General features: G+C 46.2%; 1 pseudogene; it reads right to left on the bottom strand.

Moving 5' to 3' along the window:
• Window positions 1-1,754: 1,754 nt before the first annotated feature.
• LOC114091402 (nuclear receptor corepressor 1-like) lies at window positions 1,755-22,053 on the bottom strand (annotated as a pseudogene).
• Between the last annotated feature and the right edge of the window lie 1,025 nt (window positions 22,054-23,078).

The following is a 23,078-nucleotide window of genomic DNA, read 5'->3' as shown; positions in this document are numbered from 1 at the left end:
GCTCCCAAGGCTCATTTTGGAAGTACTGGATGTTCCGTGAGGTGGGCACTTGGATTGCACACCTTTAGGGGCCGAGGCGGCACTTGGAATGAAAGTGTGCAGATTGGCCCTCATGGAGCTGAGCTGTGCAAGTAAAGACACCCCCCATACATTGGCCTCCCACTCATGGGAAAGGCACCACTTGGGTAGCCCAGGCACAGCCTCGGCCCAGTGGCCTTTTGCTCTCACCAGCACTCTAGGGAAGGTAGATGATTCTGTACATGTCCCCCTACCACCAGGCAGCAGGACAGAGTAGGGCCATGTGGCCAGCTTTGGTCCCACGGGGCTGCCATAATTGCCACAGCATTGGGGTCCTGAGAATAAGCCAAGGATGTGCCACTTAGGATAGCAGCACATGGATCCCTGAGGCTTCTCGCAATATCACAGAGGAGTCTGATCAGGCAACTGTGGATTTAAATCCAGCTCCTATTAATATCGAGCACATGCTCCCTTTCACCAACACAGTCTCACACTGTGTCATTACAATTAAAGCACACTGACCAGTGTCCATTAAGACACAGAAGTTCGTTCTGTGTGGGGAATTCATGTTGGTAAATTTGAAAAACAAAAACAAAACCAAAAAACCCCAGGGCGCTTCTTGTGTTAGATGTGGGTGTGAAAGTGCAGAGTGGTCCCAGGGCTTTTGGCTCATGTAACAGAAAGGTGAGACGAGAGGCCTGCAGGAAGGGCAGGAATCCTGACACACTAGTGGACATCCAGGTGGATGAGCATAGAGACTCCAGGGTTGAGCCGGGGACAAGGCCACAGAGGGAAGGAGCCTGCAGGGCCACTAGGAGCTGAGCCCCCTGGGAGTACCAGCAACTTTCATTCCTCCCTGACATTCCCCAGACGTGAATGTGTCAGGATGTCTGAGCAGTGTGTCAGAACCCGTGCTCTCTATTCCATCTGTAATTGTCCTTAGGCAACCATTACGTTAAGCATCTGCCCTCCTTCCCCTTTCTCAAGGGCTGGAGAATCTGACCTCTGCTCCTCAGCCTCAGATTTGGAAATGGCCCCTGACACCGTCATCTAAGCCTCACAGCCACGAAGGGGGGCCATTCACACTCTGTGAATTAGGAAGAATGTCGATGGGAACTGTGGAGTCTGAAAGGAATGCACCTCTGCCTTTGCGAGGTCGGGCTCTGCTGGCCTCTGCCCACTGGGTCCCTTTTCAGGGACCAACGGCAGGAGGAAGTGGGCCAGGCACTGCTTCTGGAAACTCCACCAGAACTCAGGGCATGGGTCAGGGGCTGTGGCTCCAGGGCAGAATCAAATGGCCCTTGGTGGGACCCTGGGAGCTTTGCCACCGAGTGGAGGTGTAGGGAAAGAGGAAGCCATCGGGCCATGACTTCCTGGTTCCAGCTCTGTCCCCATCACCATGGCAACCGTGTCCATACTGTGCTCCGTGGGGCAACCAGACCCTCTCAGTGCCTCTGCCCGTGGACGGCCCTAGCTAATTCCACATCAGCTTGGCCTCAGGAGGCCAGTGCCCCACTCCAGCTTTGCACCTGACGTCCACGGCCCTTGTCACTGTGTCTTGAAGAGTTAAATGACATTTAGGCAGTGGAAATGTCTGCTGATAAAATCAAAATCCAAACCGGTTGCCTTTTATTATTATCTAAATTATTCTCTGCACTTGACATGGATTTATTGGTCAGTTTAGAGTCTGTGGCAGGTTTGGTTCTGGCGATACGGAGCATGACTAACGGACTGAGCTACAGGCCGTTGGCAGGCGTGATGCACATGTGATTCATCCCCATCCGGGATGCCCTGGGCTGGCTGATACGGGCTGGAGCTACTGAGCACAGCAGCCGCTGCAGGGAGAGCCCAAGAGCGGGAGTGGCCAGGAGCCCCCCAGTGCTCAGGGCAGCTGGGGCAGCAGAGGGGTCACTGATAGACCTGGCTGTTTCCCATGCCGTCATCATGTGAAAATGATCCCTGGTGTCTCTTGGGTGATTCCATCTTAGGGGACATGTGATGTCACTCGGAGGCAATGGGAGGACATGTAGGCACACATCACCACCCAATAGGACAATGCAGAGGGAGGAAGCTCCTCAGGTAGCAGCCAGGACCCCAGGCCTAGGTGGCTGATCTGAGGCTGCGTCTGGGCATTTGTACTCTGCCCGAGCCTGGCTTACTCATCTACAGCAGGGCAACAGTACTTATCCATAAAGCTTCACTGAGTGGAGGAAATCAATGGTCACTGAGCCACAGACCCACTTATGGCACATCCCCAGCAGGTGCTTCCTCAGACCCTGACCCATACAACTTGATTTCCCCTCACGGAAACCACAAGGTGCATACCAGGTGATCCAGACAAGGAGCCTGAGCACAGAGTGGTTGAATAACTAGCCCAGAGTCCCACAGTGCTTGTGGTAGTCCACAGTGCAGCACTGCTGTGCAGTGTCTTTAAGGCTAATGTCACCTTGAAAGGGCAGGAGACTGGGGATGCCTTCCTGAGGACTTCTTTAGGGTTCAGGAATGGCAGTGGGGCAGCAGGAAGAACGTGGGCTCAGGAGTGAAGACACCAGGGCTCTAACATCAACTTTATACCTGCTGAGATGCTGCAGGGACCTGGGAAAACGGACCCTATGGAACTCAGTCTTCCCTCGGTAGAGGAGAGATGATGTCTCCTGCTGTGTGGGCTGTTGAGGTTCCGCAGATCTGCCATGCTCATAGCATCTAGTAGACAGCAGGTGCCCTTGAATGCAAGTCCCACCCCTCCCCCTGGCTGAGCAAGGAACAGCCCACCTGGCCTGTCCCGCGTCTCCTTGGTGCTGCACAGAGCATGGGCCGCTGCTTCCCCACATGGCCAACATGTCTGCAGCCTCTCTGGGTCCACTGTGCTCCATTAGAGAGGCTCCCTCCCTTCCCTTCTGGAAGACTCCTGTTCATCCTTCGAGGCCCAGCCCACCAAGTGTCTGCACAGCAGCCTCTCCCCAGGAGAGTCCAGGTCCTTCGTTCTTAGCGACACTCCCATCCCCTGTGTCCATAGACACTTCCTGAGAGGGGCCAGGAGCCAGTAGGTTGCCTTTTCTGAAGGAGCTGAGCACCAGCGAGAATGTAATGTGCCTGGCCCCGCTGGCTCGGAATGAGAGGGGGCTGTTGTCCTTGCTACCACTCACGTCACCAGCCTCAGGACCTTCTATTCCAAATCGACTTTCCACCCATTTGAAAGTTACTTGACAGCCAAGACCAATCACCCACATAATAACAGCTAGCAGCAGGAAATAGGTAGAAGCTTCATAGGCCATTTCCATAAAACCTTTGAAGCAGGCTCAGAGAGCTCAAGTGAGTTGCTCAAGCTCACACAGCAGATGACTGTTAGGCAGGGTCCAAGCCCAGTGTGTGTTCTCTTTTCCCCTTTGCTGCACTCCACGGAACAGGGACCAGAGCTGCAGTGAGCCTTCCTCTTCCACAGCAGGAGGTGGTCCTGGGCAACAGCATGGAGTGGGGTCCTACTGAGTCTGACCAGCACTGCTCACTGTCTCCTGGTTGGTGACAAATCAATGTGCCACTTTGAATGTGTGCAGATTGCCTTTGCAAGTTCTATGAGGAATTCTGCTACTTAGGGTCATGTTGTAAAGCAGCTGCATTTTTCCAGGGGATAGTAAAGGACACATGTTCCCTGCAGTTCTGCCTAGGCTCAGACTGACCCCATCTGGATTCTCACCCCTGTCCACCCCCTGCCTCCTCCACATGCTACTACCCCCCTACACAGACCCAGGCCTCAGAGCACAGCCATTGGCTCTCATCCACCTGTGGCTCAGATGCCAGGCAGCAGCGAGAGATGGCCATGTGAGCAGCGTTTGCAGGTAGGGAGCTGAAGACGGCAGTGTGGTAGAGCTGACGGAGACTTTTGAGCAATAATCCAGGACTTGTAACCCTAGATACAGAAGAAGCGGATCCAAAGTGGCTCAGCAAGGTAACTGGATCTGCTGAGTTGATGGCAGCCTGGGTGCGGGTCTGAGAAGGGAGGACCAGGTGGGCAGGACAGAGAGGCTGCGGGAGTCTGCAGGGCTAACATAAGATGCTCAGACCCAGGAGGCCTCCTAGTTACATGTAAGTTAGTAGTTAAAGGCAAGTGTCTGTAAGAAAGAAAAAGTAAGGAATAGTGTCTGTGCTGAGTACTCAAATCAATTTCCCCCAGATTTCTGAGAGTGCATTACAGACTTCTCTAGAAAATTCAGAGGGAAGATTCTTAAATCCATCACCTCTTGACATGTGAGACGCTCCTCACTAGAGGCTAACCCTAAAGAGCTACTTCAAAGTCACTTATCGATGCTTCTTCATGACTTCTCCAAAGCCTCTCCTCTCCTGTAGTCCCTCATTCCTGCTCTTCCATCTCACTCCAGGTCTTTCCTCTGAGGACCTCCTTGGCTGCTGCCTGGCACACCCCTCCCCACCCTGGGGGTCACCCTGAGCCCATCCTTCTCAGCACTCATCATGGGCCTCTCCCCTCTCTGGATCTGTGACCTTGTGTCTCCCCACAAGGATGGGTCAAGGTCCACCTGGGCTGACCAAGGGCCTGTGTAGCTTGCCACTAGCTGGGGAAAAGCTTATCTTCCAGAATCTGAAAACTAGTAGAGATTATAGATTTTATTCCCTTGTAGAGTTCAAGTTCTTATGTTAAACCCATTGAAACTCACAATAGCTGCATTAGCAAAAAGCAATAAACGTAGCAAAAACTACCTTGCAATAATAATAATGTCCCCAATAGTACTTGACAGGTGTCTTGAGGTTGTTAGATCAGACTCCTAGGAAGATGGTAGCCTGCGCAAGGAACCAGTCACTTCTAGACAGCGAGCACTGTCAGATGCACAACTAAGTAGCAAAGTGCTGCTCCTCTTCAAGTTAAAGGCAATATGTATAATTTTGCTACACTTATGGAAATATTTTGCATAGTTTAGCAATAAAATGCTTTAGGCTTTCAGCTTTACATTAGAATTTCAGTAAAAGTTTACTGACTTAAAAGTAATAGAAATGATAAGAAAAAATTGGTCTAATGCTTCTATAATTATACAATTTTCCTTTTATTTTGCAACTACTCTCTACAGAGGTGCTAATGGAAACTGTCAAATCTCAGTGCATTATAGAAACAAAAAAGCACTTTAACGCAGTTGAAGCAATAACGTAACGACTGTGTTGGTGATAATGGCCCTGAACATCCAAGGCGCTGCTCCTGCACAGGGGAGGAGAAACATGGCCATCTTTGCATGAAAAGGCCCCGCCAAAAGTTCCTGTCTGCACTGTTCACCTGTAGGGTTCAAGCATATGCCGACAGAGTTATCTATCACACCTTACTAAAAACCTCTTCCTATCGTTTTAAAATTTCAGCCATCTGAATTGCAAAGGTAGCACATGTTTGTTGCAAAAGTTCAAACTGAAATTAAGTATCTATGCAAAATTTGAGTCTTTGCTTCCTTTTCTAATTCTATTCTTTCCATATAATTGATGCTAAATCATTAGGCAATAAATTCCATGTTTTCTCTTTTGCTTATGTAAACATGAGTATGAAATATAATAATGAAAGTAATAGCAAATAATCCTTCAGTAGTGCTTAAGCTATGCCAGGTATTTTCTTAAAGAAAAAGACATATATTATGCTATTCATAAAACCCTGTGAGATGCATGCAAGTATTCATTTCATTTTATAGATTAGGAAGCTTGACACAGAGGAGGTGAGTAATTTGCCAAAAGCCATACAGCTAGTGGGAAGCAGACATACCATTCAAGAATCAGGAAATCCCAATATCTAAGCTGCACTGTCTCTCCTGCTCAGCCTTTCTGGTTTGTTCACCTGAAGGGGATTGTACCATGCTGCCTACAACTTTCTCACATACCTAGCAGATCATCATTGCTCTCTTTTCAGTAAAGGAGGAGACATCCCAGATACTTAGTCTGCCATGAGCATGAGATTGTCTTCAGGTGTCTGCTATGTCAGACAAGGTGGGATAAACCACCTCTCACACAAATCTCTATGTACTGGCGCGATTGTTTTTCCTCAGAATTGAGCTTTTGGGGTCAAAGAATGTGCACATGTGAAATCCTAGAAGATAATACCAGCTCCTCTTTGCCAAATGTTGCAGGAATCTGTAGCAGTATCAAGATGAATCAGGTAACTCATTCACCCCACCCACGCCAGGTCTTTCCTTGCTGCCTAACATTTGGAATAAAAGTAATTCTGTAAATACATAACTTTCACGGCAACTGTTATTATAGTTTTTGGTATTATAATCTATTCCTGAGAAAACATGTGTGGGCTGGTCATAAGGTGGTTAAATATAAGTAAAATAATTAGATGGAGGTATTGCAAATAACAGTTTGGAATTTCTTCCTTTCCCAACTTCAAATACAGAGTTTAGATTTTCCCTGGCAACAGCATTCATTTATTATTCATTTTCTCCCACCTCTCTCATGCTCTGGGGAGGACCAAGAAGGGGCAGACCACCATTTGTCCTAGGAAGTTCATACCATACCATCTCCCTGGGTCTCTTCCAGCTTGGTGGTTCTAGGAGAATGTGAATCTCAAAGTGAAACAGCAAGCTGCAATTTCCCGGATGCCCACAGGTGATCTTATAGGATGTGTGCACAGATCTATAAAACACAAGCCGTGCTCCTGAAGCAGGTAGTGTGTACAACACCCGTGAAAGGGAGACCCAGCAAGAGCGGCCACCATCAGGACCAGGGGGTCTGCATCACCAGGGCACCTGGGCACCAGTGTGGACTCTTCCTCCCCACTCATCCTGTTGGGACCCCAAGGATGCCTTAAGTACACATGCTGTGATCAGAACCCAAACAACACTGAAGGATTCACATGGGGGAAACGGCTCCCCAGATGAACTTCTCAAGGCTAGTGTGAATCTTTAGATCAGCTTTTCACATGGGATAGTTACATCACATCTATTTTGACCAGTTTAACTTATTTGCTTGTTTTTAAATTTTTCTCTTTGAATTAATAGCTAATAATTGCACATATGTATGGGGTACAATATGGTCATTTGATACAGGTATACATTGTGTAATGTTCCCATGGAGCGGTTAGCATTTCCATCTCCTCAAATATCTGCTGTGTCATTGTGTCGGGAAACAGTGAAGTGCTGTCTTCTAGTTCTTATGAAATACACAATAAACAGCTGTGGGCTAGGGCCACACTAGAGTGTGTTCTACCTGTGGACTGTGTGTTTTGGCTCTTGTTGTCCAGCCATCCAGACCCTGCCCACCAGCTAGTGACCACAGTTCTACTCTACTACAGCAGCGTCCAGCTTTAGTGAGGACCCGTGGCCTGCACCTCCGGGCTGGGCTTATTGCCCTTAATGGAACGATTTCATGAGATATTTACATTGTGTGCACTTCTTTTCCATTTAAGTCTTACAAATTTGATACAACAAATTAATTTTCTAGTTATATAAAATGCTGCTGATGCTAACTTGTGGCATTTTTTTTTGAGGTTCATTGTTTCTCAGCTCACTTTTTTGAATCTACCTTTGAAGGTCTAACTCTCTTAATGATAACTTTCTTTCATCATTTTTATTAATTTCACAGTGTACATTTTTAGCCATTATCAGTTTTGAATGGATTTCTTCAGCCATCAAAATTCAGTGTATATTATGCATTTTAGTGAAAGATTGGTGGCTTGCATTTATCGCCTAGCTAATCCATGATAACATTGTGAGCAACTTTGTCATGGAGAGCAAAGGAGGAAAGAGACCGAGTGAGACAGATGCCTGGAGAGACTACTGAGGAGTCCTCGCAGGGTCCCTGACCTGCACACATTTGCAGGTGTGACACAACAGAGTCAAATGACCTTGGGTTGGAAATGACAGAACCCGAACCTCCAGTTTCAGGCAGATCATGGAGTCCATCAACGGCAGAGGTGGGATGCAGAGGGGTCCTCTGGCCAAGATCTCCCAGCCCTGCTGCAGTGCTTGCCCTCTGTGTTGCAGCTGGCCTCTCACGGATGTAGCCCTGGTTGCTTGAAGGGCCTGGCACCATCTCCTTGCTGCCCCACGCATGTCTTCTGTGCTCCACCAGAGCATTTGGAGAATTCTTCACCAGGGCTGTTTCCCAGGCTCCAGGCTGTGTGCTTTGGAGGAGGGTATTGGGACCCCTATGGCTGGCCGCCTGCTGGGGTGAGTCACACTCACTCTGTCCTCCCTGTTTGCACTTTTCCTGGAAACGCTGCTCTGTTGAGATGTCGTTTCCAGGTAAGTTATGAGATATGATTGCCGTTTTCAAATGAAGGCTTGAAGAAAAAAAGCCCAATTCATACCTAGCTGCTGAAAACCATTTAAACTCATCTCCATGAAACCAATGCTACAATTCAAGAGCATCACTGCACTGACTCTCAAACAAATGAGAAAATAGATGGGGAAAGCCTTTTGAAGAGCACAGATCTATGTGAGTGTGGCAAAGGTCGTCATGATTAAAATCTGTGCAGAGCGAACTCATCAAAACCTATCTGAGATGCAGTAAAAATCACTAATGCTGGATAATTAACCAACAGAGTACAAGTCCAGATCAATCATAAATGCTCCTAAAAGCAGAGCTTGGAATTTTGGTTGCATTTCCAGGTCAGGCAGCTGAGATAGATCTGGGAATGCAAACCCACATCAGAAGCCTCATGTCATTTTAGGGCCTGGTGCCTTGTAGGCATTTTTTCACATCCTTTCAGTCAATTTCCCAGTAAATCTATGATGTTGGTATTATTTCCCACACTTTACATAGGAGAAAGTTGGAGCTTATAATTTAGGAATACTTTTCAGGCTCAGATAGTAGTAAATAAAAACAAACAAACAAACTAACTAACTAACCAGGATTCTAACCCAAGTCATCTGATTCCAAGTTAAAAATATCTGTCCACCACCTTCCCAACAGATTGTGAAATTTAACCATTGTCTTCTAATGTAGCAAAAACTGCTTCCCAACTGATCAAATTTATGTGCATTTCTGCTCAGAGGGAAAGAGTACCATCCAGGTATGTGTCCATCACTACAGAGGCTTGGGGCTGGGGTTTTCCTGGCCTTTAAGGTAGGGAAACCAGAGGGGTGGGGCTGCCTTTCTGTGTTCTCATAGTGAGGCTGAACCTTCTCTTGGGCTGACATTTTTTTAATAACCTGCTTTCTTGTTTGGGGACTAATGATTAAAATTCTGGCGCAGTTTTCTTATAAATTAAGGCAAATAATTCTAGAACTCATTTGACTAGCTCTGCTTTTCTTTTGTGTACACATAACACTGTTATACAGAAACTAATCTGGCCATATATGGAGAGAAAAGCCAAGGGCCCTGCTTCCCCCGCAGGAGTAAGATAAGGTTTATCCCCAGAGATGCAGGCTGGAGGATTACCCAATCACCAAATAGAGGGGATTAGACTCGACCCCCCAGAGCAGAGACCTGCATTGTGGAATTGACCCTGAGAAGGGATTTGTGGATCTCTGAGGCACAGCTGCTGGTGGATGTAGATAGTGCAGCTCATTGCTCAGGCACTGCAGAGCTCAGAGATGCACACCCGGGGGTCCGTGCTCCTGGCTGCAGGGGTAGGTGGCTCTACCCAGCACACCGTTAGTGGTTGCTATGTTGCTGGAGATCTTTAATCTCCAAAGTGTAAGAACTGTGGGAGCATCTTCACTTCTATGGAGTTAAATTATCAAACGGTAGGAGATTACCTGTGTTGGTCAATGGAAGAATGTTTCACATTAGCTCCAGCTAAGATTCTTGCTTGGCACTAAATGTGAGGATGGGGGTGGACACAGACCATAGTCTTTAAGGGTTTATAAGAAGAGGAGAGTAGTAGCCACTGCGTGGATCTGCTATGCTCTGGGCCCTGTACTAGCATCTCTGAGAACACTCATCTCCCCATAAGGTTAATAGGCAGAGATGCCGTATTTTGCAGATAAGAAGCTGAGTCCTGGAGGTTAATGATTCAGTTGTTCAAGGTCACACAGTCAGTTAATGATGGAATGAGTGAAAGCTGGGACTCTGGTTTAAGGTAGTACACTGCACTGCCTCCCAACTCTGGGGGCAGGGATCTACAATGAGATGCCACAGGCTTTCAAACACCATTCCTCTCATGATTTCTTTAGTGTGCACATTGTTTGTTGCTGATTATTAGGATGCTGTCACTCTCTTTGGAATTACCAGGGACAGCCAGGAAACGTTGTTTTTCATAATCTTAGGGCAAGTCTTTGCTGGTTTATCTTTAAACATAAAGCACTTTTTGTATAGAAAAAAAGTGTTTTGGAAGCAATAAAAAATTATTAGTGGCTTAATCCAGTGAATGAATTGTGATTAAGCTGGGTAAAAAAAAAAAAGAAAGAAAAGAAAAAGAAGTGTGATCCCAGAATCACCAGGATGAGAAAATGTGCCTTCTGGGTGTTCCTTATTGACCCAGAGTTTCTACCTTTTTGCCACCTCATCTGCGTGTAAAAAACAGGATTTTCCTGTAAGAAGGAAACCATAGTTGATATCCAACAAATGGGAGAGAAAAATGAGCACTTAAGGATGGAGTTTGGAGGGCTGAGATTTGGAGGCTGAGTTTTGAAGGTCTTCCTGGTGATTATTTGAACTAAGATAACATGCCTGGTAGACTTGACTTCCTCTCACAAAAACGTAAAAAATCAGGCATTTCCTAAAAATCCAAATTTTAATAATGTAAGTAAGTACTAATGAAGAATTACGAAAGGTTAGAGAGGATAGGGCAATGATGTAAATGTCCAGGTCACTCAGAAAAGTCAGCTTTGAAAACTAATTTTCAAGAAAGGCATGCATGAGGGTCCCTGGAGTTCAGAGAAAACATCACATCCCATTTCTCTTTCTTGTCTAATCTCATGTTCTTAGAGGTTCTGTGTTTATGTTTTGTAATCCACAGGACCTGTTAATTGAATGTTGTTCATGAGCAGGCACATGAGGCATAGTAATGTAAGAATAGAAGTACATAGAAATATCTATTGTTAATCAAAGCAGTGGTGTGTGATCAGAAATCTCTGGGACCCCTGCTCTAGACCCATTCAGGAGAAGCTGAGAGGGACTGGCTCAATAGGAACAATTTAGTGCTATCAAAGAGCAGAGATGAGGTGATAACATTGTAGAGCCACAGGAGATTGGAGAAGGCTTTCCTGTGGTCTGTGTGTTAGTCTCTTGGATCTTTCCTAATCTCCCATCTGAGGACTCTCTAGGCCTGAACAAGGTCCAGAGAGACCCGTGATTCCGGGACACATGACAGTTGTTCGTCCTCAGGCTCTCTGTGTGCTGACTTGGACTTAGACTATGTGACCTAGTGAGCTGCATGGCTGGGGGAAGCCTAAAGGAAGAGCTCAGGTCTTAGTCCAGTGCACTCCACTGCGGGCAGAGAAATAGGACTGTGATCCAAGCGGCTCAGCCAGCCACCCACCGGATCTCTACAGCTGGGACTCTTGCTAAGGAAGTGCTCTCATTGACGGGGCTGGGAAAGTTATCAGAATCCAAGCAAGAAATGAACACTTCTGGCCTCCCTGTCATCTGCAGTAAGCAAAACAGAGGTCCACGGAGTTAGAAGGAGCAGGGTCCCTAATGCAGGAGGCCAGCTCAGCCCAGGGTCTTCTGGGTGGGCCCACATCTTAACTGGACTGGGAAGGAGGACTTGGTCATTGAGAGCATGGAACATCCTGCTTCATGGGTAACAAAGATTCCACAGCCCTTCTCCTCCATCGCCTGGGAACTAGGCTGTGGGGAGACATTGAGGTACAGGGATGCCCTAAACTCTCCTAAACATAGCTCCATATTGAGCAATCACTCTTGCTCTTAATTCTATAGGCATAAGCATTTAATAATTTACTTACCCTCTGGGGACAGAAATTTATAATTTTATAGAAATAGGAATGACCAATGCTAGAGTCTTTTCAAGCATTTTTATAGTTAAATCCTTGGAGAGTTTTCCACCTATTTATTTATTTTTTTATTGAAAGAAACTGAGAATATAATGCAATGAAACTCTCAAAAGGAAAAAGTTAATTATTTTTATCCTCAATGACTCTTTTCTAGAAGATCTTTTTTTTTTTTTTGTCTTTGTATCCCAGTAATTTGAACCCTGGGTTTCCTCCAGGGACTTCCGGTCTATGTTAGGCGTCAGCAGTCCCACACGCATTTCCTGAGCTCTCACTTCCCATCAGGATGTCTGTCCCACCTGGGCTGAGGGTTCTGTTTCCTTACATGTAGCTTAGAAGAGAGCTTCCAGCTAAGGCTACTTCTGCTCCTAGCAGACAGAGTTTCTTGTTTTTCTTCTGTCTGGGAGGGACAAAAAAAACACTTCTATTATGAATTTCTTAGGCCTTATTGAAATTATTTATGGAATTGTCTGTTGCCCAAACCAGATTTTGATTTCCAGGATGACAGAGATTACGTCTTTTTATCTTGACATTTTCAGCATCTAGCAATAGTCTAGCACAAGGGAACTCCTGAGCATGTTATTAGAGAACCAGAAATTATTTTCAAAATCTTATTAAAGAACCACTAAAAAAATCCCAAAGTCTAATGTAGACTGATTATGGCCATTTATAGTTTATTTCAAATGACCAATGCCTCTTGCATCAAATAAACCAGCTGCTTGGAGCCAAATACTCTGCATTGATCCCTGTCAATAGCATGGTATCAATAAGTCCACTCTGCTCAGAGCTTTAGGTGGAGCCGAGAGAATTCCAGGTAATCATTTTTTTGAGAGCATGCAGAGCTAACACAGCAACTAATAAAGTATTGGTAAGGCCAGATGATGGTTTAGCCTTGGTCTTTTCTTAGAAAATTGTTTGTTTTGGTCTGTTTCTATCATCTTATATTAATAGCCATAGTTCAAAAGGAATCATTACTTTAATATCCTGGAATTTTCCTTTTGCCTAGGCAGCTGCATGGTGCATGCTTTAAAAGTGTAGTCCCTTGACAAATGTATTTCAGGCCAATTCACTCTGGATGAAAAATAAATGTCCTAACCCACGGATCCATGTTTCAGGTCCTGCTGGATTGGCACCTCACAGATGTCTCTCACCTCTCTGTTTAAATTAGGGAAGGAAAACAGCTGTACATTTTATGGCCTAGATAAAAATCATCTTCCTTTACAATCCGTTATCCTTATAGCTTGCTAACTTCTTAGGTCCTGCGAATTGATTTAAAAGAAACAATCTAATTTCCTCTTTGCTATTTATGGATTTCCCTTCCTTTCTGTTCTTCAATTAACATCAGCAGGGAGAGCAGAGCAGCCAGGGTGGTGGTGCTTATGGTTTGATTCTCTTGTATTAATTTAAACCTAAAACATTGCAAAATTAAAACAGCAAAGATCAAGTCTTCATTTTTCTTGGAGAGAAGGAGCTTCTACGTGAGATCTCTTCCACTGCTCTCGGCGTCCACCTGCACAGCGCACAAACCACAAAGAATATGCTTCGTCCTTTCCTCGAATACCTGTTTTGCCAAGGACTTCTCTCTGGAAAAGAGACAGTTGGATAGCGGTCTGCTTATCTCTGAGTCTTTGTCCTCAGAAAGGAGTTATTTGTGATTATGAAAATTCCTTCCCTCTCTAAACTTTCAAATGAGACTCAGCTGGAATGTTGAAAGGAGGGTCAGTTGAACCATTGGGTTCTTTTCAAGTGAGGTGAGAAGTCAGGTCAAGGAGCAGAAGTAATTTGTCTTTCACAGGCTCCTTTTTATGTCCATCCAAAGGATGCACATTGTCACATAGAATCTGAGTCCCAATCTCCCCTCAAGGAATGTGTGGGGCGGGAGGGAAGAGGACTTGGAACCATGCTGTGGGCAGCACAGCAGTCCTGAGGGCTCAGTGCTCAGATGTGAAAGTACTTAAATGTGGCTGGGTGTAGCCGGGCCTCCCACACATCCTGCTGGCCCCCAGTCTGTGGCCAGAAATCCCTTTCCTGCCACCTCTCCTGCATCCTGCAACTAGGGCCAGGCAAGCTCTTGCTGGACACTCACTGGCCCTTCTCTTTGGCTGTTGCTGAGGGCAGTTAGAGTTGGGAGGTATTTGGCCTATCACTTTCAGACAAATTACACAAAGAGAACAGATTCCTAGGGAACTTGGTCCCTGACTGGATCTTGACTGCTTAAGAAGTTAGAATGTGAAACTCTGAGCAAGAGGAAATAATTGAGGCTCTGTTTTGAAGCTCTGGTTTGCAGAGTATGTTCAGAAACTTCTGGTTCTTGCTATAAAATGCGAAAGCCTGGGTTTATCTGCAGGGCTTATCGCTCAATGCATGTGCTTTACAGACCAGGTGGGGCTCCAAACACAGGAGTGCCCATCAGCTGCTTTGTTTGCTACACTGAATTTCCAGCTTTGTTGTCAAATTTGCATTTGAAGGCGCTATCAAACCACAGCATCAAAATAATGATGACAGTTGCTGCATAATATAAGAAATGGTAAGAAAAAGCCCTCTGAAAAGAAAGGGTCCAAATGTGGCAATTATGCAGAGCAGTGACAGCTCATTCACAGTAAGGCACTTAGGGTAGGGGGAAGTGCTGCCCCAGTAGGCCTGAGGCCACCTGATCCCCAGCAGCCCAGGCACAGCCACCCAGGGAGATCAGCAGTGAAAATCTGCCAGGAAGTCACCATGGGGGTGGTGGGGGAGACAAATTTGGTTTGTTTGTCTTTGTTAAACCAACTACTAAATTTGGGGTGGTGGGTCTCTAGCTGTTCACTATTTCCTGTTTGCTTTCTCTGGCTGGAAAAACTCTGATTCTTCAGAATTTTGATGAAATCTGGTATTCTGGTTTAAAAATAGGTGTCTTTTAAGCAAAGCGATGCATTCATGTGTCTTGTGTCTGTTTGTACTCTACCAAGCATCACAGAAAGCCAGCGTTTGCACCGCCTGGGACAACCCAGGCCAGTGCTCCTCACTGACCCTCCGCGGGAACAGGCACACCATCCACCTCTCTAGCCAGCATGTGGTGGTCTCACTGCTTGTTTAGCACTTGATACGTTCCTTCCTGTTAGGCCTTCCAGCCTACACAACCCTTCATCCACCATCCCCAAACTTCCCCAAACCTAGCCTCTTCCCTCTTAGGTTCCTTGGTCAAATCTACAGTCAGTCTTTGTATTTTGTGACTAACGAGCTCAGAGGTGCTGTAAGGTGACAGATCCCCAGGAGACAATAACTGTCTCCTACACCTTGTGCTCCATTCCTGTAGATATCACGGTTCTCTGAGTTGTCCCTTTGGCATAGTAGGTACAGCAGACAGACCTCAGGGGACCTGGAGGTGGCTCTCGTGCCGTCCCCTCTTTGTACACTAGCTTCTAATCAACAGAATGTGGATGAAAGTTGGCAACTAAAGTAGGGTACAGAAAGCCTATTTAAAGTGCCTTGGGGCTGACTGATCATGAGAGACACCTTAGCTTCTGCTCTCAGGAGCCTCCATGCTATAGGACTAGCTTTTCCCTGGGGCCACCAGGTTTTCCAGAGACAGACAGGTCACTCCCTCTGGTGGTGAACACCTGGTTACTGCCTCCTAGGAGCAGGGAGGGAAGAGGTGGGCTTGAGGGCCTGCTGTCGGCTCTGATTTTAAATTCTGAGATTTCCCCCAGCCCTGAAACACACAAGCAAGCAAGAAGGCTGACCTCTACTGCTTGCTGATTTCCATGGTGTGGATGCTCTCTGGGGCTGATTCCAGTGTGAACTGGATGTGTGAACAGGACTGGGCACAGAGGTACATGGCTGGATCTTGCAAACGCTTCTGAGCTGTCTCTGGCCTCTCTCTGGCACTAACTCTGAAGGTCTCCTTCAGCATGTCCCTAGGGAGCAGTCTCCTGACCACAGTGTTTATCGTAGGCAGCTGCGACAGAGCTGGGTGTCTTAATGCAGAGTGACCCATGGAAAGGGCAGTAACCCTCGGTTCAGTTTTGACTTTTTTTGTGCTCAGAGTTCAGAAGCAAAAATGAGATCCCAGGATGAGGTATAGCTTTCCTTGGACATAAGAGGTGCCTGTTGTTGGTGCTTATTCTCTGGACCATTCTGGATGATAGAACTAAATCCAAAGTCAATCCCAGAGGAAAAGGCAGCTTTCACCCTCGGCACCCGTGTGTGGTATTCCCCCACTGCCCGTAGCACTCCAGGGCCTTCAAGTGAAGGTTCCCGTCTCCTGACTTGTGGGCTTTGAGTTATCCTGAGCATCATGGCACAAGGGACAGGCTTAATGGGCCCACATGACAGCTCCCCACTCCCTAGCAGTACAGTTGCCGCTCAGTCAGAGGGCAGGGCCTGACCCTGAGCAGACTAGCAGTGTCCCAGAGGACCCTTCTCCATGCAGGGCTGGTTCCAAAACCACTTACTCCAAGTTGAGAGGCATGCCTACAACACTGCCCACACTTTCTCTCTGACACAAGGAAGGGCAGCAGTATAGGACACAATCAGCTTCTCCCTTCCCCAAGGTGAAGAGGGAGCCGTGGCACTCTGCAGCAGACACCTGTGTGTTAGGCAGAGGGAATTGCCAGTAAAATTAGCAGATGTGTGCATTCCTCCCCTGGATGGAAGGGTCTGATCTGGCTCTTCCACCCCTGAGGAGTCCCTTAGGACTGGGCAGCTGTGTTCCAAGGGAGAGTCACTTTGAAGTTGGACTGTAGTTGTTTTGTCCTGTGTGGGGCTTTGGCATTGACCTGGGGCTTAAAGAAGCATCAGAGTCATCAGGATTGGTGTATCCCTTCCCAAAGAGAGCTCCTAGGCCATGTTCTTGAACCCTGCAAACAAACTAGTCGTGAGGTGGTGGTAGACTGGTGGCATGCAGATGGTATTCCGGTGTTTCCAGGGCATCTGCTCACAGGTAGAGCATGGATTCTTTTCTTTCCAGTGAGAGAGAACATTTACAATTTAAAAAGATTGTGAAATACATATGCATTAAGGAAAACACAGAATATACACTGAGAGTGGTAGAGATACCACCCAGAGAAAACCATTAACATTTAGAAATATTGTTCCACTCACTTTTGTCTTTAAAAATTTTTATTTTATACATAAAAATAAAATTTGCCATTTTAACAATTTTAAGCATACAATTCAGTGGCATTGAATACATTCACAATGTTGTATCACCATCACCACTAGAATTCAGTTTCATTACCTCAGATAGGAATTCTGCAACCATTAGGCAATGATCCCCTGCCCTGCTCCCACCAGCCCTGTCAGCCACTACTTCCCATGTCTTTGACTTTGCCTATTACTTGCAAGTCACTGAGAGGCCTCAGACAATATTAGTGTCTTTGCAACTGGCTTTTTTCACTTACTGTAATATATATATAAAGTTTGCCTACATTGAAGCATGTATCAGAACTGAGTTCATTTTTACAGTTGTGTAGTATTCCACTGTGTGCGTTTTCCACATTTTTATCTATTCATCTGCTGATGGACACTTGAGCTCTTTCCAGCTTTCAGCTATTGGTTGTCATCCTGCTGTGAATAGTGGTCTCCAAGTATCTGTTTGAGTGCCTTAAATTCTTTTGAGTACATACTTAGGTATTTCTACATTTAACTTTTTGAGAAACTGCCAAACTGTTTCCTATAGCAGCTGCACAGTTTGGTATTCTCACCAGCAGGGCCTGTGGGCTCCGATTTCCCCATATCCCAGCTAACACCTGCTTTTTTTTTCTAAGTAACAACTGTCCCAGTGAAGAGATGTTTCTTTGTGGTTTTTACTGACTTTCCTAATGACAAGTGAGGTTTAGCAGGTTTTCACGTGCTTATTGACTATTTGTGTTTTTTCTTTGGAGAAATCAATTTAGGCCCTTTGGCCATTTTCAGTTGGGTGATTTTCTTTTGTTTTCAGTCACTTTTACAGTTGGTTATTTTTTTAGAAATTTCATGCATGAGCTCATACAGGGTGTAATTTGGGTTCTTAATTTCCCACGTAATCTTTGACATGACTTATATGCGTGCTTTTCTCTTCCAAGAGACTGAACCCCAGAAGGCTGGTGACTGTGATTACGTGAGAGTGCGCGCCTCCTTCTTCAGCACTCTCCATGTACAGCTCATGTTTTAATAAAGGGGAGGGGGGCCTTGCAATTTCACACAGGTACAATGCTGGCTTCTTTGTGCCTCTGGACCTTTGGCCTCCCACACTCCCAGTGCCCAATACCTGCTTCTCTTCCCTGAGCTCTGAAGCAGATCCAGCAGTGCTCGGCCAGTCCTCTGCTTATCACACTGTAGTTCTCTGCTTCCCTGTGTCTGCCTTCCCCCTGGACTGTGTGGTGCTGGAGGGCAGAGCGCATGCCTTACGGGCACCTGACAGGAGCACAGCAGAAACTTAACACACGTGTTCAATGAAAGAATTAAATGGGGGAAAAGTGTTTTAAATGTACAGGGATTGTCTGGAAACACAAATAAGGTCCATTTCCCTTACATATAGGGACAAAAATAGCAACAACTCCATAACCATCCTTACGGGCTTTGTGGTCTCCATGGGGTCTTTCCATGCTCAGGTTTGGCTGATTTCTACAACGGCTTTGTGGAGGAGGCCAACTGGCCCCAGTAGGGATGCAAGGCTCCAGGAGGTGATTGGTGACTGGCTGAGGCCCCCAGCTTTCAGGTGAGTCCTGCAGCAAGAGCTGTCCCCACGTATAGCAAGCCAACCATCTGGTCCCAAGCCAGTGACTCGGTAGAAACTAGGTGCCAAATCTGAAGCTCCAAGAAAGCTTAGAGGTGTGTGCCAAATGGGCGGAGCAAACGAGTTTCCAAAAAAGCAAATCCCAAATGAGCAAACAGAGAAGGTTCATCTGGAAAAGGGATATTCAATGTCTTCCTAAAGACAACAGGTTGCAAAACACGATTGTCCAGCGCTGCTTTGCTGTCTGGCGTTTCAGAATTACTGGGAGTACTGCAGGGCCATGTGGTGATTGATTTTTTTTTTTTAATTTTTCTTTAGTTGTAGATGGACATAATACCTTTACTTTATTTTTATGTGGTGCTAAGGTTGGAACCCAGGGCCTCACACATGCCAGGCAAGCGCTCTACCATGAGCCCCAGCCCCAGCCCTGTGATTGGTTATTCTTGACACTGTTTTACTGCCTTCCTTTTATACAGGGAAACATCTGTTAGTCACTATGTGTCCCAAGTGTTGTGGGTTTCTCTGGATTCTGGGTTTGAATGAGTAGCTGCACGTTTGAACTCCTGTTGGGAGCCAGCCATGGGCTGTGTGTGTGAGCTATGCACATTGGAGTGCGTGAGGAACTGGACTGACTGCTGCTCTGACCGGGCTGTGTGTGATATTATGTGTCCTTTTCTCTCACTCTGCCTGTGATCCCACATAGCACCTGAGATGGGTGTGACTTTCCAAGATGTCAAACTGCTGACCACAAGAAATCCCCAAGCAAACTCCACCCTCTGAAACTCTACCCTTCTCCCTATTTGGATGGAATGTTCTATCCAACAGCTCACCCCAATAAAAACTAGGGTTCGGGGCATGCTCACTCTCTTGCCTGCCTCTCTCACCTCCTTTGTGGAAGCTGAGGTTGAGGAGCCATCACTGAACCCCCAAAATGGTATTTTCTGTTTCTGTGTGGTTATTTAGTAGCCAGCCCAATTCACCTGGAGTGACCCTGACTGATTCAGTTGAGTGTCGCGGCCAACTCCCTTGACTTTTACTTTCTGTTCCTGTATTTTTCCATTTCTAGAATTTTCATATATATTTTAATAAATCCCATTCTCTCATGAAATTCCACATTTTATTCTGCAACTTTTTGTTTTTTTACTTTAAACTATTTTCTTTTTTTGGTCAAGCTGACTTACCCATGATTCTAAGATATATCATTCATTATCTGCTAAATAGTAAATAAATCTGAAATGTGTTATCGAAAGGTCAAAGGGCATGTAACAATTTCTCTTTAGAACTAGAAGGTAAATATTTAAGCAGCAAAAGAATAAATCTTTCTTAAAATTAACTACTGACATTTACCCTAATAGAAATTTTGTTCAATTTCAAATTATGTCATATTAATAAGCAATGACAGAAAAACACACAAAGTTCCAGAGTAAGATAAAGACAACACAGCTACCAAAGTAACACAGACAGGACTCCAGACTGTAATCTGCTGGCCATGAAGTTCAGGTCTCTCCTCCAAATCACAGTGCAATTTCTTTAGGGGTTTATTTATTTATTTTATTTTTGAAGTACTGGGAATTGAATCCAGGGGTGTTCTACCACTGAGCTACACCCCTACCCTGTTTTATTTTTATTTATTTTGAGTCAGTGTCTCCCTAAGTTGCCAAGGCTAGATTTGAACTTGCCATCCTCCTGCCTCAGCCTCCCGAGTAGCTGGGATTACAGGTGTGCACCATGCGCCTGGCTCTTAGTGGTTGATAACCAGAAGACTTAACCCAAATGCAAATTTGTTAGCTTCCATTTCTTCTTCTGTCCATCGAGAGGTCTCCATGGCTCTGTGGACCTGGGGTCTGGTGGGGGTGGTGGGGCTCTTGATGGCAGCTGCAGCTTCATCTGTCATGGGCTTGGTGATTCAGCCCTTGCCTTCTGGTGGCCTTAACTCTGGGAAGTCCTTGGCCCTGGGGCATGACCTGCGCTCTCTCCTTTTTCTTACAGTGTTCCTCTTATCCTTTTTCTTGGTATTTGCTTAAGAGTTCTCTTTTTTCATCTTTTTCTTCTTCATCTTTCTTCTTTATTTTTTTCTGTTATTTTTCCTTCTGCTATATCCTTTTCCTTTTATTCCAGTTTTTCTTCTGGTCCTCCATAAGCCCATTGTGTTAATGAACACGACCCATCAAACATCTCAGATGGGATCTCACAGCTACCACATTAGTTTCTCCTTATTCTGCTCAGAAAGATCATCCATAATTTCAAAATCTCCTGCTTGCTCCTAAGCAATGGAGGCTACAAGGCCTTACCCCCATGCCCAGCATAGGCTGAAAGGTTTCTTGCTGATCTCTTTGTTTTAGCATTTATGCAAACTGTTTTCCCCACACTCCCTTGTTTTGCTTTCTAGTCTTCCTCTGAGGATTCTCTCTTCTGTCCGTTTTTTTTCCTCCCATCCTCCATGAGCTCATCATAATTCTGGCAGATTTTTTTTGTTCCCTTTGTTTCTTGGATGATTTCTTCTTTTAAAAAGTGGGTTTTCCCTCATCACCTGGTTTGTCTTGATGTTCTTTTGGCACCTCTTTGTATCTAATGTTGGTTATAGGGTGGCAGTTCAACTTTTGGGCCAAGACCTTCAAAAATTTTATGAGCTGCTTCTGCTCTTTTCTGATTCTCATCGTAAATATTTTGGACAGTTCTGCATTGCTTCTGTACATCGGGAGGAGGGGGCCCAGGCTTCTGCGGCTCCGGAGTGTTAGCTGCTGCTTCTTCAAGCTGTTGTTTCTTTTTCTATTGAGGATCTGCTCTTGTGCTTTTGCAATTTATCAAGCTATACAATACAAACTTAGGGTTAACTCTTCTTTAGAAAGCTTTGAAAATGAAGCATTTTGATCATCTCCACATGGCCATCCAGAGATTGCAGAGGATGGAGCTTCACCTTTGCCTCCAAATGCTGGATCCTTCTTGGCATTGACAGATCTCGGTCTTCCTGGCAGTGTGAACACTAAAAGGTGAAACTGTCTCATGGACATGCTGAAAATGGGCATGAGCAACCTATTCCAGATGCTGTCGCTCAGATTCCTGAACGCCCCCAGGGGTTGGGCCTCAGTGAAACTCTACCTATCTGGTTCTCCTTTCTTGAGTGTCAGAGCTGGGGTAAAATTCTGAAGGACAGGAATGTTGTCTTCCAAGCTGCTGCTCCTGCTGCCAGAGCTATCTAGTTGGGGACCCAAACTCCTACTTGTGGAGGGTGCTGGGAAGGCATGTGGACCAAGTGGGGAGGACAGCACTGTTCTCTGCAGAATGTCCCTTAGTTGGGAGGGTAGCCTGAACTTGACATCATCAGTTAAAAAGTCCTCACAGGGCTCTGAGATCAAGTCTGATAAATGGTCATGTTTCCAGGAAGCCATAGGGAGCCTGCGGAGCGTGGGAGGCGCTCACCCCAGCTGCTGCTCCTGCCACCTTCTGTTTATGCATTTTCCGAACCTGCGCATCCTGCTATTTCAAAGTCTGTGTCTGGAGATTCTGGTGCCTGCCCCACCTGGGTTTCAGCTCCACTGCCTGTTCTCTCTTCCTAGTTGCTGACATGCGTGGCAGTTTTCAATTGGGTGCTAGACATTGTATACACGGTACTCGGGAAGGTCTGATGCTGTTCCTTCTTCCAGGCCCTCCACTCTGCAGGCAGGAGCGAGTCTCCACAATCCAGTCACTTGAGGCTAGCAGCAAATGTTCTGAGTGCTTCCTCTGGTTGCCTTCCTTCTCGGATGCGACCCTCTAGTGTTGTTCTGGGTGTTAAGTTGGGCTCTTGAACTTGGTGTTTGATAGTCTGGCTGGTCCAAACAGGTTTCCTGGTAGGGAAGGGTGATTCTGAGAAGGGAAGAGGAGAGAGACCTGTGCTGGGCAAATGCTTCGTCTGCCCCAGGAACTGCACAGACTGGATGCCAGGCATGCCTCTCAACAGCCCAGGTGGCAGAACAAAGGCCTCATTTTACCGACGAGGAAATGCAGGTTTAGGACCTGAGGTTGTGGAGCTGGGGTGAAGGATGGAGATCTGGTCTCTCCAGCTCCAAGTCTGCTCTCATCACATGGTCCTGAGGAGCCCTGCTTGCACTGTGACCAGCCTCAGGGGTTGTCAGAGCTCATTGCTCATCACTTGCTCTTGGAGGACACCTTTCCCACATTCGCCCTCCCCAGTCTGTCGCCTCCTCTCCTGCAGTACCTCCTTTCATTCCAAAGCCAAACAGGAAGAATCGGTTCAAGAGCACTGATGAGTTTCACTCCAGGGCGAGGGCTTGGAGGGTCAACCTTGCACAAGGGAAGCTGTGGTTTAAACTTGGCCCACTCAGGGAGATGCTGATTGAGCCAGCCCCTCAGATGAGTGGCTATACCTTTTTCTTTGAAGGCTCTTGTAGCCCTTGGTTTGGGCCCTGCTCCTCTAGATGACGGTTTTTTGAATCTGGTGCAAGCTCCCTGCCACTGGCTGAAATGGAGCCGTGACCTGC

The sequence above is a fragment of the Marmota flaviventris genome, chromosome 8 (assembly GCF_047511675.1).
Source record: "Marmota flaviventris isolate mMarFla1 chromosome 8, mMarFla1.hap1, whole genome shotgun sequence".
Classification (NCBI taxonomy): domain Eukaryota; kingdom Metazoa; phylum Chordata; class Mammalia; order Rodentia; family Sciuridae; genus Marmota; species Marmota flaviventris.
This window is presented reverse-complemented; position numbering and strand designations above follow the sequence as displayed.